At 38.5% G+C, this 16,351-nt stretch overlaps 1 protein-coding gene across 23 annotated transcripts in view; it reads right to left on the bottom strand.

Moving 5' to 3' along the window:
• DLGAP1 (DLG associated protein 1) overlaps window positions 1-16,351 on the bottom strand; it is a 401,340-nt gene that overhangs the window by 146,019 nt on the left and 238,970 nt on the right. For 3 of the 23 annotated variants that reach the window (XM_086891495.1, XM_086891490.1, XM_086891447.1), the window contains one exon: window positions 11,945-12,054. The exons of 19 other annotated variants lie outside the window; for them this stretch is intronic. The gene's annotated coding sequence lies outside the window, so the exon portion shown is untranslated. Of the gene's footprint in view, window positions 1-11,944; window positions 12,055-16,351 lie in introns of those variants that run through there. One more of the 23 variants, XM_086891399.1, reaches the window with a different exon arrangement.

Genomic DNA, 16,351 nt, shown 5'->3' on the forward strand with positions numbered 1-16,351 from the left:
ACACAGGATTCACTCTGAAGCTTTGCCACTGTGAGGAGTATGGTGGTGGTACCCTTGTATTAGGTGCCACCTGAAATGCTTTTGCATGAGCTTCACATCCACGTTTGTAAGAAATGCAGATTTTAAGATGATTTCTCTTCACTACGAGCATTCTATACAGAAGCTCATCACAAATCACTGTGCTGAGCTACACAAAATGGTAAATGAAAATCTTACTCCTGAAGGATGTTTGACTTCATCAGCACATTAGGCATTTATACACTGCATGTTTCACTCTTGGGGGCTCAGAGGGAATACCAAAGCACCAGACTCTGTTATTTTATACTAGCCTTGTCTGAACTTCACACACTGCTGACATGAAACACATTATAAAGAACGGAATTAAAATTTTTTTTTGTATATAGAGACTAAAGAAGTCAAAATCAAGGAAAATATACTCAAGAATGTTTTCATTTCACTTGAACTTTGCTGTATTAAGTAGCATCCATTGATACAGAAAAATTGAAGTGAAGGAGGGAGTGGAAGAGAAAGCATTAAAGGAAAAGGAAGAAGAAGTATGAGCTTAATTCCCTTTCTTTGCATGTTACTATTTCCAGCAATACCTCAGCTGATGTAACTTCACAGATCTCAATGGAATTGCTCCTGAGACCAGCACAAGTATTGTGGAAATGAACTTAATTTCTGCTTTTAATATTTGATGGTTTAAAGTAGTAGTATAGAGTAAGCATTCTCCATAATACTAAGTAGGTAGAATTTTAAAGCTATTAATAATGCACTTTAAAAGAGAATGCTATTAGTAACTCATTGCTCCATCAAACAAAACTACCACAAATGAAATACATTTTAGAGAACTCCAGAAATTTATTTTACATGTAATTGCAAATGATAGAGTCTTCATATACTGGAATACCATTCACTTTGAAGTGAAAAGCTTTATCTCTAGGTTCTACTGCAAAGCATTTTGGCATGAGTATTTGAAAAAAAAAAAAAAAATCACTGAAGTAATGCATTTAAAGTTATTTTTAATTAAGTTCAAATATCCTGTAAAAAATACCCGCAGAGTAATATGCAAATGTACAACAAATATTTCCATAGCATTGAAAATACTTCAGAAAAATGATTTTTTAGAAGAGTAACACCTTCAGCAGACTACTATATTTATATACCAAACTGGTAATATATGCAGAACATCTTGTTAATTTCTTGCTGCTTACTCTTTCCAATTTAATCTAATTTCATTTCAAGGTGAAGGGTAACGGCTTAATACAATCTACTTTAATTTGTGTACTAAAAATCATACTCCCTTAAACCTGAATAAAAAGCACACAGCCTTTTCACTTTATTACATCTTTCAGCTATTCATCTGAAATCTCATCTTTCCCCTCAAAACATGAGGTTCATCATATGTTAAATGTTAGCATTATTGTGAAAGTTCAGGAGGAGCAACAGTGGGCTATGCTTTTTGTCCTCAGACATAATATAAGGCTTATAAAATCCATCTATAACCGCTACTGTGGAGCTACAATTTATTGCTGACATAGAGTACACCTTGTGGAAAGATAGCAAGTCTGATTTTAAGGCTATGAGGTAACAGAATCTGCTTCATTTCCAAGAAAATTGTTCTGGTAATTAGCCACTGATAGATAGCTGCAGCTAAATGTGTCCAGTATCCACTTCCAGCTAATAGCTCTGGAGATTTTTCAATAAACCTTTTCAGAAGCTCTTACCATGAGCCACGTTCCCTCCTGCTGATGTGAGACAGAACTATTTCATGCCCTTATATGTCTTAAACCAAAATGACTCTGTTTCTCAGTCACATCCAAAGATAGATTTTCAGGCCTTTAGTAACTCCAGAAGCTTCCTCCCATCTATTCTTTGGCTACTTTATACATTTTTTATCAGATACAGTTCTTATCAGATATGCAATGAAGTTGTCAGGGTGTTAGGTTGTTAGGCCGTTAGGTTGCAGATTTGTTCTTGTGAATTCCTCAGTCTACAAAGAATTTAACTGAGACTAGACACGCTAACCTGTGCTTTCACAAATGTAACTCAGAATCATGCCCCATCATCAAGTAAACAAATTTTTTTTTTTTTCATGTTTTCAGCCACTACTTTTTAGCAATGTTAAATCTGTACTGCAGAAAAAAAATGACACTAGCCCTATAAAACAGTAGCTGATCTAAAATTTCGTGTCTACCCTGTCTCTTGGGAAGTTCACAGTAAAGCCAGACCCAGTGATGGTTATCTATTCTGACAGTCAGGCTGACCCCTGCCGAAACAGCAGTGCATGTGAGCACTGGCAAAGAAACAGGACACATCACTCAGAATAACTGCACTACTGTAACTGGAATATTCAGTGTACTTTCAGAGTGTACATTTTAAGGCACTGTAAGAAAGATCCAAAGAAGGAATATTGTAAGCTAACACTGATGGTTGCTTTCAGAAATGTATAATTTTGGTAGTTCTGCTTTCCAGAAGATGAATGAAGAACACTGGTTTCACCAATATTTATTTTGAAATTATTTGAGCATAAATCTTATTTAAAATCAAAATATTTTAGATACTTTTAGAAAACTTCCTTTAGCTTGCAGATTACAGCCATTTAAAGGATATTAGTAAACTAATTGTATTATTTTTATTCCAATGATAATATTTATGCATTGATATTCTCAAACTATTTAAAATACTAGCACCCAATGAGTATTTAGGGTAGAGCTTAGTTCTTCTGGATGCTATAAAATCCCTCATTATTATTTGAATTACTGAAGATAAAGCAGCAGAAGACCATAATGACAAAGGTTGAATCTTGTGTTCTAGTGGGCAGAGTCTGGGGATCTTCAATACTGTACAAATGTCAGAGAATTTGGCTACTTGCATTTTGAATTCCTTTACTTCCATCCTAGAATGCTGTATGGAACAAGGTGTGCTTCAGCAATCCTGGGATATAGATTTCTTTTATCCTGTCTCTTCCTTACATTTTATTTCAGGTTTAAGAAGAAATGTGGTTAAGAGGAGAGGAAGGCCCTTAATTTTATCACCATCTTCCATAAAAAGTTTTTGTAGATCAGTGTGAAACAAAAGACAGAACAAAACCCATATACTCCACAAACTCACTGAAATCACACCAAATAAGAACACACATTTAGATCCAACAAACACAGTTAATCTTTGCATGAGTGAATGTAATGGCTTGAACCTGGCTGGAAGCCAGACACCCACCAAAGTCTCTCTAATACTCCCCTCTAGAAATGGACAGGGGAGACAAAATAGAATGAAGGGTTCAGGAGTTGAGATAAGCACCAAGAGAGACAACTTAGCAAATACTGTCATGAATAAAACAGACTCAGATTGGGAGTATTATTTGAATTTATCACTAACAAAATCAGAGCAGGAAAATGAGAATAAGATCTTAAAAACACCTTCCCTCCATTCCTCGTTCCTTTCTAGCTCTACCTCCCTCCCTCAGTGGTGCAGGGAGATGGGAAATGGGGGGTTATGATCAGTTCTTCACACATTGTTCCTGATGCTTCTCAGGGACAGGAGTCCTTCCCCTGCTCCAGCGTGGGATCCCTCCCACAGGACAAAGTTCTCCGTGATCCTCTCCAACATGAGCCCATCCCACGGGAATCAGCTCTTCACAAACTGCTGCCACTTGGGTCACTCTTTCACAGGGTGCAGTTCTGCCATTCCTCAGGCACAGACTGTTCCAGTGTGGGTACTGGGTCAGAAATCCTGCCAAGAAACCTGCTTTAGCATGAGCTCCTCTCTCCATGGTCCTGCAGGCCCTGGCCAGGACCCTGCTCCAGCACAGGCAAGGCAGCACAGACCTGTTCAAGGAGGTTCACAGCCTCCTCTCAGGAATCCACATGTTCCAGCACTGATCTCCTGCATGGGCTGCAGGTGCATCCCTTTGCTCCTCCACAGGCTGCAGAGGTGCAGCTGCCTCACCACGGTCTGCACCACTGGCTGAAGGGGAATCTCTGCTCCGGCTCCTCCTTCTCCTCCTTCTCCCCTGACCTTGGTGTCTGCAGAGTTTTTCCTCTCACATATTCTCACCCTGATCCTCTCTGGCTGCAATTACACCTGTGCAATAATTTCTTTTTCTTCTTAACTGTTATCACAGAGGTGTTACCACCATTTCCGATCGGCTTAGCCTTGGCCAGTGGCACATCTGTATTTGGAGCCACCAAGGATTGGCTCTGCTGGGTATGGAGGGAGCTTCTATCAAGCTTCTCAGGGAAGCCACCCCCATACCCCCACTGCTACCTGGCCATGGAAACCTGATACATTCCACCCCTCATCTCCAAAAATCATATATTTAAGAATTATCACTAAAATCCACATTCACCACACAACCTGCCCTTGCATCAACAAATGCAACCAAAGTAAACAAAACAAAATTCTCCCCACAAAACCCAAAATAACATCATCACAACACAGAAAAAAATGGAGAATGTACACAAAATTCAACCCTTGTCTGTTCACCACAATTATATCACAATATGACAAAGATTCCCCATGATCAATCCTCTCTTTGATGTTGTTCACTATTTGTTTTGCCCATTACTTCTCACAATTATTATCTTTATCTCAAAATCCTCATGATCCCATGTTTTGGCAACTAAACCACTGTAGTGGGTTGGCCCTGGCTGGATGCCAAACACCCACCAAACCTCTCTATTAGTCCCCTTTGCTACTGGGCAGGGGAAAAAAATGTAATGGTGTTATCAACACCTTTCCAGCTACCAATGCAATGTACAGCACTTTGGGAACTGCTGTGAGAAAATGAACTCCATTTCAGCCAGCTATTTGCTCGTTAATATGTTGAAAGTTAGAAAGGAATGATCCTACTATTTTTAAATCTTTTTTCATTATTAGGATAAGTACTTTACTGGCTGATGATAAAGCTGTGTTTAGAAGAGCCTTGCATACTTTTACAAGTCATTCCTCTCTTATCCTAAATGAAAATAGATGTGCAGGTCAAGCGCATATGCAGAGAAAGTTCAGAATAAAACTCTGGAAGCAGCATGAAGAGGTCTGTGATCTCTTCTACCCTAAGTGAATAGGAAAAAACCTGCCAGGCCTGCTAAGTCTGTTAACATTGCTTTAGTTCCATAAGACTATGATTTAAAAGGAAGATTTAATGGTTTTTATAGAGCAGTTAAGAGTATGATCTCAGACAGTTACAAAGTGCATCTTTGAAGTCTACAGAAGAGATGGTGTACAGCAACAATAATGATCTGTTGAGCATTATTTGCCAGGCTTCCTCAGCAATAAGGTTTATACAATCACCCATCTGTGCACTCATGCCCATTCCTCCACCCACCACCCTACCTCCTGCCCTGTCTCCCTGCTTCAAATCTAAACTGGCAGAGGTTGAAACACAAGATTTGTATGACCCCTGGAAGTTTTGGAAAGAGAAGCAAATCCCACCTGTTTCCTGACAGTGGGAAAAACCATAAACAAAGCTGAATTTTCTCTAGAAATAAATCATACTTGGACCTTTTTTGACTCCAGTGGCACAGGTACCACGGACACAGTCCATTGACAGGACCTGTGAAGACACACAGTGTTGGAAATAGTGGCATCTGAAGATAAATAGTAAGAGCAAACTAGACACAGAGGGAATCACGCATCCTCTGTGATCTCCCTTTTTCTTTCAGCATCCACTGGCCTCCCAAGCACACTGCTTGGGAACCTGGGAAAGCCAAGGAGCTCAGTGGATTGATCCCATCTCAGGTTTCCTGCAATCAGCCCTCAAGGTCTGTCTGATGCAGGAGATGCTGCCAGGCTCAGATGTGGACACCTAGTTTGTTTCCATTGGTCCTGCCATTTGAATCCTCCCAGCTGAGCACCTCCTACTTGACTCTTACAGCAGACCTGGGAAAATTCCTCCATGCACTCAGGTTGAATTGACCTCAGTTAATTCTCATCTTATTGGGAAGTGTGAAAAGAGCATTTTTCCCTTTAGTTTTGAAGAGTGTGTGATTATTTGGACTGAGTATGAAGCTATATTTTCTGCTATTTGCTCGTAAAATTTTGAACAGAAATCTGATTGAGGGAACCACAGTATTTGTAAAGATGATTCCACTCTTACAGGTCTCATGAAAAAACCAAGAAGTCACACCAGGGTTGAACATTTAGAAGTTCCCTTCTCAAAACTTTTTATTCCTGATTGCTCCAGTTGAAGAAAACAGCCTGTTTTTGTTGCAAAAATAAGGATATGGAAAAAGACTAAAGATACATATGGAGTACCAAAACCACTATCATGAGTCAATTATTATTCAAACAGTTGTCATACACAAAGCTATAGAAAGTCATATTGCCCAGTCAAGCTGTTCAAGGAGACCTTCACAGGCTTGAGACGTGGGTCCATGAGGCCCTAATGAAGTTCAACGAGGCTCAGTGCAAGATCCTACACATGTGCTGGGGAAATTCCAAGAACAAATACAGGCTGGGTGAAGAATCGATTGTGAGCAGCCCTGAAGAGAACTTGGAAGTGTTGGTTGATGAGAAGCTCAACATGACTCAGCAATGTGCATTTGCAGACCAGGAGGCCAACCCACATCCTGGGCTGCATCCAAAGCAGCATGGGCAGCTGGGTGAGGGAGATGATTCTCCCTCTCTGCTCTGCTCTGTTCTGGTGAGACCCCACCAGCAGTACTGCAGACAGCTCTGGGGACCCTCAACATAAGAAGAACATAGACATGTTGGAATGAGTCCAAAGGTGGGCAATGTAGATGGACAGAGAGCTAGAATACCTCTCCTGTGAAGATATGCTAAGAGTTGGGGTTTTTCAACCTGGAGAAGATCCTGGTACCTAAAAGAGGTTGACAAGCAAGCTGAAATGGGACTTTTTACAATGGCATGGAGTGATAGAACAAGGGTGAAAATTCAAAGAGGGTAGGTTTAGATTAGGTATTAGGAAGACATTCTTTACTGTGAGCATGGGGAGGCACTGGAATAGGTCGTCCAGAGACGTTGTGGATGTCCCATCCTTGAAGGTGTTTGAGACCAGGCTGGATGGGCCTCTGAGCAACCAGGTCTAGTGGAAGGTGTCCCTGACTGTGGCAAAGGGTTGAAAGTAATTGATTTTTTAAGGTCCATTCTGATCGAAATTATTCTATGATTATATAAATTATGACAATTGTAAAAAAAATTATGTCTATCTTCTTTTCATTCATGTTCCTGGTTTTTTTCATAGACAGAAGCTCAAGAAACTAGAATGTGTTGTAGTAGAAAGCTTCTTGGATAAGAATTCTACAATAAAAATTTTTAATGGATGTTCTAAATCTAAAATTGTTCTAATAGAAACACTTCTGTTAACATATCTATTAATCTTCTACTAAAAGAGCATGTTATTACAGTTAGTCTGAATACCTCACAGTCATGCAAGTAACAAAACTAAAAAATCTTTTGTACTTTCAATTCCAGTTCACCCATATTCTAATAAGTAGCTGAACCAATCCCTGACATCTGGAAATGCAAGCTGTCAAAATTTATCAGTCCTTGTTTCACACATTCTAAATCTCATCCAAAGGGAGAAATTCTGAAGGTTGTAATATTGTCTTTCTCTGCTCAGACTGGAGTGGTTCTGCTCTGGGTGATGCCTGCGTTCCTCAGCACAACCTTTGACCTCCTCCTGGAGGTTATGACACCCCCTTCTCAAAGCAACAGGTTTGCTGCAGCATCCTGCTCTGCTTCATTTGGTGGGGTTGTACTCACTTTTAATAGACAAACTGTGGAAATCTTAGACAAGACAGTCACAGGCTTCTGCCTACTCCTTCTCACATGGCAAATAAAACTGTTGTTACCAGACTTTGTGGTTGCCACTCTCCCACGGCCTGAAGTCCCCAGCAATTGTTCACGTTGGTTTTCCTCAGCACTAGTTGTGACTAGAAAACAGGTTGAGAGCAAGAATGCAAAGAAAGAAGTTTTCTTAAAAATGCATTGAGTAACAAAGTTACATTTATTTTCCTAAGCTGGCAATTTTCATGCCATTGGTCATCAATAGTATGGCTAAAAGCAAGATGTCATGGATAAAATTTACCTGGAATGGAATCACTCTGCAGGAATATTCAACAATGAACTTAGCACAAGGCTTCTGTTTCAAATCTCTTCTAATGACCAAATGGATGACTTTTGTGAAGCCAGAATAATTGGCAAATGGTTTTCTAATTGTCAGTAAATGGATATTTTTTGTTGAACACTTAATGACAGGACTTTTTTCCAAGCAAGTTGCATTCCTAAATGAACTCCACAGGCAGCTTTTTTTTTTTTTTTTTTTTTTTTTTTTTTTTGTGTGTGTTTTTTTTTGTGGTTTTTTTTTATAACACAAGGGATATTATTCTTCCCTTTTTGTCTGAGGATAACTTCAGCACACAGATAATTTTCCCTAGTTTTAAAATGATTTGGCCTCAGAAGTACACTCTCAGGGACACGTAAGCAGCACTGTGTTTCTAAAGAGTAATGTTCTGGTTGAAAGAGAAGATACAACCAAGTATGATAAGAATCGTGAAGAGGAGTGAGAGGAATATGAAATGCTTCACTGGCTAACAGAGCTTGGCTGCTTTGGAGACAAAGAAGACAATCATAAGCAAAGAAACTGACTGGTAGTATTAAACTACTGCCTGAAGAACACCTTTCCTGTTTCACCTCCTGGTCTGTTACAGCTTGTGGTACAGATTTCTTAACTTCTTGGACTTCGGGGTATGTAATGTCATTCTCCTTGAAGCATGAAAAAACAGAATGTACACAGCTTCCCAGAACATCATATGATACTGAAAAGAAGAAGCGATATGGGAATGTCTCAGTGACGCCCACAGGAACAGTCACCATCGCCAAATTGTCAGCATGCCTCTGCAATGCCAGACCACAGCGAGCATATGGATAGTTTAGGCTTCCTGCCACTAGACTGGATTAGTGAAGCACATGCCTCATGCATATCTAGTCTAGCTTTGTGTCAGTGGAAAAAAAAATCTTTCCACTACACATAGCCTACTGGACCTAAGAACAAGGGCTAGTTCTCGGCCAGCTTCCATGGAAAATGCCTGCTGCATTTGTCGGGTTCTGTGGTACCTCCCTGGAGAAACCCTTCGTGTGATCTGTGATTGCACCCCTGAGACCATGAACTGAGGTGTGAAACAAGAATACCCTTCCCTTCTGTAGAGCAAACATGACTGACAGCTCTGCAAAATCCCTCCAGCAGATGACACTACCAGGGATTTTCATTCTGTTACAACTCACACAGGCTGCACAGCAGCAATTTGTGCAAAGCCTGCTCTTGACAGTCTCTCCAGGCAAGAGGGCTTTAGTGAAAGACATAACCAGTGAAAGATACCCCTAGAACCTTCAGTGAAAAAATGTTTGGTATAATTTGAAAGAGAAAACTTCAAGTCTGATGGAATTGGATATTTCAGGCATTTTTCTTTAGAAAAACATTAAATTCAAGCTCCAAAAACTCCACTGTGTTATTCACGCAGTAAATTACCAAACTTTGGTCTCTTTAATAGCAGATTCTGGTACAGCTGAAAGGGCTTTAGTCTCTGTTGCCAAATGACCAAGCCATTTACTACATTTTCATGTATTTTCTTTATGGAAGATTATTCCAGCAAAAATTTAGTGTTGAAATTTGCAATATACTGACAAAATAAAGAAAATCAGAATATACTATCCTGTGTTGCAGTTGACCAAATAGCTAACTTTCACCAGTCCTGAATGAGCTAGAAATATGGTTATATAAAATATTCTTCCTTTTGAAGGTAACATAGGTTATTTATATCCCTGTTCATAACTCATATTACAAATCTGAGATCTAGGAAGGGTTCCAACTAATATGCTACAGAAATAACATAATATACCTGTACATTTGTTTCACTTCAGTCAAGAAGCAAAATAAAAAATTGGACATCAGTTAAATAGAAAATTAAATATTGGTTAATATATACATCTATCATTCTGCAAAAACACATGATTAATTAGACTAGCTTGAATAATCCTATGCAAATTCATCTATTTGCAAATAAAAATTCATAATACTAAATATTTGTGAAATAGAGGACAAAATGTTCATGCCAAACGCACAGTTGAATACAGGGCTTAAAACATTCTTTTAGTGTTTGCCTTCCATTTTTTGGCATATTAATTGAATTTTCTTTTGTATTGGCACCATACAGGAATGATTTGATCAAGAACTCTTTAAATATTAGCAATGAGCCAGAACAGCCTCAGAGGAGGGAATGTTGTTAGCTGTAATGTAAATGCAAACACATGGAATGTTTATTTATCACATAATACTATTGTGGCTTCTCCTGTAGGCCAAAACCATTATTACCCAACATAGTGTAATTAGATGTCTTTTCAATTAATACAGAGAAATGTATTTTTAAAGCTAGTTAATCTTTATGTCAGGTACCAATGTGTGTTTTTCTTAATACTTGAATATATTGTAAAACTGAAAATAACAATTACCTGTGTAATTTCAGTAGAATTTTCAGTAAGAGTATTTCTAATTATCTCACCTCCCTTATAAACTCTCAGGCCAGAGTTAAAAAAAGAAACTACACATCACTATGTAGGCTTGCTCTTCAGCAAAAAAATGCCATGTACGGCACCCTGCAAAATTGATCACATTCTTCTCTAAAGTTATTATTCAGTGCTGTCAATTACTAGTAATTTTACATAATAAAAGTTCTTCCAAGTAAAATACCTTTAAAACATCCCCTTGAAACATTCTCTTTATAATCTACAAATATGAAAATACACATTTGTGATTTAACATAATTATTATAGGAATCTAACTGTTCTGGCAATCCTTCACATCCCTCTTGTTTGTTCCTACACATAAAACTTAGTCACTGCATGCAAAAGGAAATATTGGAATGAAGATCACTCCAGATTGGGTGCACAAAAATAGGTGTGTTTAAATAGGTCATAGCAAGATGCTGTTGGAAGAGACTGAGTAACCACTTTTATAAAGTCTGACTTTGTACACATGTATTTTCCTAACAGCTCCTTGCTATTGTGTTCTCAAGAATAATTTTATCATTTATAACAAAGGTGCTTGCATGCAGCTCCACTGCTGAAACCAGACCATGGAATGAAATGAATTATTCTGCCAGCTTCTTTATGGATCATTTACACTAATCTTTCAATGTACTGGATTAAGTTGTAAACCTATAAAAGAAGATGTCATTGATGCCACTGGGAATTTCTTCAGGGTTTAAGGTGTTACAACCATGCATGATAAATTGCAAGACACTGGAAAAATTACAGATATTGCAATTTATAAGAACTACAAAATTCATACAATGGTTTGGGTTGGAAGAGGCCTAAAAATCATCTTGTTCTAAACCCCTGGGCATGCATTTAACTAATTAACAATTATTAATCCAAGAATGTACACACATACTGCATTCACATGAGGCAAAAATAATCGTGGTTTATGCATTACATTATTTTGAAAAAAATCTGCTTGCCATATTCATGACGATGCAAACACATTCACATGTGTTTTTACTCATCCTTTTCATAAATATTAATTTACCCAACTGATGTGGAAGTACTGTTCTTCTAAGCATTAAATTAGCCATGCGTTCTGAAATGAAAATAGTCTTTTTCTCTAGGCAGTACTCAGTGATCAGAATAAAGGTAAAAATTTCAACTTCATCCTTCATTGAAGATCACCATAATATATGCATAAACAAAAATGAAATTAAACATGAGCTCTGAATTCTCTTATAGCTATTCATTATTCAATAAAGTATGCTAGGCTATGTTTACTGAGGATTTTCTTAAGTAAAGACTTACTGCTCAACTAACTTCTGTCCTGAATCCAAAATTATTGATAGAATACAGATCCCTTCACCGGCTTAACATATATCAGGGGCTCCTAGCTATTGACAAGATAAGACACAGACCAAAAATAGAATTCACAGTTTCTTACACACTGTTCATCGCACTCACTGCTGCCCATCTGTTCTCCTCCTAACCCAGACAAGGCAACTTTCAAACAGCAGAGGTGCAGTGCAGTCGTAAGGAACTCCGTATGGCCTCCTGTGGAGCAAATCGTGACACAGGGGAACATACCCATTAGTAGGAGTCTAATATGAATGGGCAGCTAGAATTTTGGAAGGCTGCTTTAAAATTCCCATTCCTTGCACTGCAAGGAAGAAAATCCCACTTGTTAAAACCTATATATTGTTGGATTACAAAGGTTGGATTACCCTGTGCAGAGAAATGTGCCATTGACTGTAACCTACTATTGCATTTCAACAGTTGGAGTGTGCAATATTATACATCACAATTAAAAAGAAGGAAAAAAAGAGAAATGTTTCCTTTTACAGTTTCTGGATACTATATTTAAGGTGGGTTTGGGAAAAAAATTTTTGAAAAAATTCTTAGTATAAAAGAAAAAGAAAAAAGAACATCCTTCTTTATCAAGTGAGACAAAATAGTTTTACTGTAATACATTCATATCACTAAAATATTTTTACCAATATTATGAGATTAGGCTAAAAAGAAATCTATTAATCATATTTTAATGCTGCAGAAAACTATGTTTGCATGTAAATTAAACCCCACAATGACTTGTGTTTTTTCCCTACAGAAAAAATGCCATACTTCCATAAGCATATTTATAGTGCCTAAAACCAGGCTGCTGTTTTGTAAGGAAAAAAAAGAAAAGATCTTGATACGTTATCAGCTGCAACTGAGGAATAAATGGAAAGGAAGGAGAAGTGAACTGTGACAGATGATAACAGCAGGTTGCTGAATTTTTCAGTTACTTGCAGACTGCTTGTGGGAAGAAGTCGTGGCAGTGTGCTCTGAGCTGTGCCACATTTCCACGGTGACATCCATGAAGCAATCCTGTTTGAACTTGAGGGAATTAGACATGGGCACCACTTGCCCTGGATTTCACACAGCTCAAGAACTTGGAAATACTGGCAAGAATGCTGTATGAGCTACAGCTGACTCCATTAAGTTTTTTATCATGTCTAACAGGTGGTACTAAAGCTCTGTGCATCACAATGGTATGTTTTATACAGGAGCATATAGCACCACTTACTGTGAAGATTGCCAAATATCTTACAAAGCTTCTTTATAAACTTAACACACCTCTGTGCATATGGGCTGACATTTTCTATTACTGGGACTTTTCTTTTGAAACATTCTTTAAAAATTTCAGCCAAAAGAATCCCACTAAAAATAAAACTAGTGAATATGTTTTTCTTTGCTTGGTTAAAAAAATTAAAAATAAGTGGTCTTAGCTTCAGTCCTTCAGTCCCAACTCTTCTACGTGTTCCCCACTTGCTCAGGGGGAAGAGAAATGGGGCCTGTGGTCAGTTTGTATTGGTTTTCTCTGCCTCCTCACACTCTTCTCCCGCTCCACTGTGTGTCCTTCCTACGGCTGCAGTCGTACAAGAACTGCTTTCCTTTCCACAGGGTACAGTCCTTCAGGTGCAGACTGCTCCAGGAAACATCATCCCGCACGAGCTCCTCCGTGGGCTGCAGCTTCTCCCAGGCATGTCTGTCTCCTGCAGAGTAGGGTCCTCCAGGGGCTGCAGGTGGATCTCTGCTCCCCCGTGGATCTCCACGGGCTGCCTCACCTGGCCTGCACCACGGGCTGCACGGGAATCTCTGCTCCAGCACCTGGAGAGCCTCCTCCTCTCCTCCCTTGCTGACCTTGGTGTCTGCAGGGCTGCTTCTCTCACATTTTTCTCACTTGTTACTATCAAAATGCTAAATTTTGGGGGAAATAGGGACAGAAAATAAGTTGTGCTTATGTGTGGTCTTAATCTTAGTCAATATGGTCTCAGCTATGATGTCCTTGAGAGGTCTTTCTAGAGGGCAATGTGGTACATTCTCTCAATCACTGATGGAAAGCCCACACACAAGATCTGGTCCTGGCCTCTCTCTAGCTTTGCCCCTCTTTATGCAGTTCATTAATTTAGTCCTACATGTTTCCCAGAACACAGATTTCAACACCATGAATATCCAGATACTCCCATACTTGTCATTTTTTGAGAAATGGGGACTAAATGAAATAATTAGGTGAAGCCCTGCTGCGATCTAATAAATTTTTCATTTATTGAAAAATATCCATGTATTGAAATATTAATGTATTGAGAACCTCCCATCCCATTTTATCAGGATCCAAGGCCCCTGTCCTGTCTTGGCTGTTCCTGGGAGGCAAGGTTGAAAGCAGCTCTTTGAGAAACATTTTCATAAAGTTTAGTTCTTATCTTAAGGGGGGCTACAGAAGAGGTGGGAAGGGGGGAATTACTTCATCACCTGTGCTTTTAACTGGAGATTATTGTCAATTATGATAATTTTCTAAATTTATAAAGCTGCATTCACCCCATGTCATTTTTCCATATCTGCCCCTTGGAGGCTTCCAATAAAGACCGCCCTTTATATTACCACCTACACTAATATTGTCTCAAAAGTGTGTTATTTCTGCATTTTTAAGGTGTCAATATATTACCTGTAGGTTTCCTAGTTATATATCACAACCCCCTGAAATTACCTCATAGCAGAAGGATTTCAGTCTGTCCCTCCCCTTCTTTGCAAGAGGATCATGTTTTTTACCAAAGGCACTGATAATTACCTGTCCTCTAATAGAACAAAGACACTGTCCTGTGACCAAAAGGACTGTGCACTGCTGTCTTCCTTCACTGGTATACCTAAATAGATTGCAAAGCTGATCAATTCACTAAAGAGGGAATTGAATTCCCCCTGCAATTGTTCTGGTTTTAATCCCGACTTGATTCTCAGCGGTTCCCACATAATAACACTCTGCTCTGTTAGAAATGTCGCTCTCATTTCTCAGCAACTCTCCTGAGACACTGAGTTGAGAGATTGTTCTGATTATTAGTGGTGAAAATGTCCAAGCGGACTTGGAATACACTTACATATTTATTTATTCTGGTTCATCTCAACAATGCTTAGGTGCTCTAAGATCTGACTTTTTGCACATGTGTAGTTGACACAATTTTCTTTCTTTTGTTAACAGTCACAAACCCAATATAAACATGAATACTTAAAAAATGCAGATTTTTAGAATGTGAGTATATGGGAACATGCATTGAGTGTCGTATTTTATTCAGTATTTGAGGGACAGAAGTGAGGATCTGAATCCTCACCTTATTTTTACCTAAATGCATGAAAATTATCACATGCATAAGAATTTGGCCCAAGTTTCTTTACTTTTTTCTTTAAAAGACAAATTAAGCACTTGACAATAATTCATCTCAGTGGTTGCCCTTGGCATTCTCACCATTTCATACAAAGGAGTGGGCTGTAATGGACTGTAAAATTTTCTTTGGGGATACATGGTAATGGATATCTTTAATAGAATTACACATTCTGGAGCTGATTACTTCTAGTTTGGCCAGGCACTGATAGTCCTAAATGCATTATTGTGGTAGTCTTGGCAATGAGGTGGGGAGGAAAGCAGTGAAAATTAAAGAAGTATCAAAAGCTAAGTGAAGATACAACAACACAGTAATCTCTCTCCTTTCAAAGAAGATGGAAATACAACTTTTGTTTCTTGTTTCCTAATTAATAGCACTGCACCACAGCCCCACACAGAGGAGCATTCCCCACAACTGAATGGGTTTTTATCTTGTATTCACACTTCTAACACAAACAATCATAAAAAGCTAAAATGAACTAGCAGAGAAACTTCAAGGACAGGCACAGAACCTGAAAATAATTTACTTATTTTTCCCCCCAGATTAACTAGATTTTAGATACCCTTTTACATCCTTTATTTTCTTGCCAAAGCACTTCTGCAAGGCTACCAATGGGCAGTGTTGCTTTTTTTGCATGATTTCCAAGTTAATTCTTTGTTCCCAAAAAGTAATGCCATTATTTCTTTCCTCTGGGGGAAAAAAAAAATCACAATATAAGGGGTGAGATGATAGGAGTAATTAGACTAAATCGTGGCACACAACACAATGGGAAAAATATCTTTTATGTAGACCACCTGTCTACTTATTTTTGTAGCCTGAATGATGTTTTGTTTTGTTCAGGGAAACAAATTCACTTAATAAAATCCAAAACACAGATGGCAGCTGTGAGGAAAAACCCATGCAAGATTTTGTTGCAAAGGGTAGAGAAGTGATCTGAGCTCTGAATGGAAGAATGAAAAATTCCGTCTCTGCCTCTCAATGATGCTGTTTTCCAAGAGCTCATGCAGTCTGGGATTTAGCTAGGGCAGAAATTCTGATCCAGAATGTTAGAAATAAGGCTTTCTTTCACATCACTCTAAGCTATTTCTCACATATTTCTTTTCATGCATCTTCATTATTTTATTGAAAAATATTTGAAAAATAATGCTTGACTCTAA

The sequence above is a fragment of the Cyanistes caeruleus genome, chromosome 1, assembly GCF_971803275.1.
Source record: "Cyanistes caeruleus chromosome 1, bCyaCae1.hap1.1, whole genome shotgun sequence".
NCBI classification, from domain to species: domain Eukaryota; kingdom Metazoa; phylum Chordata; class Aves; order Passeriformes; family Paridae; genus Cyanistes; species Cyanistes caeruleus.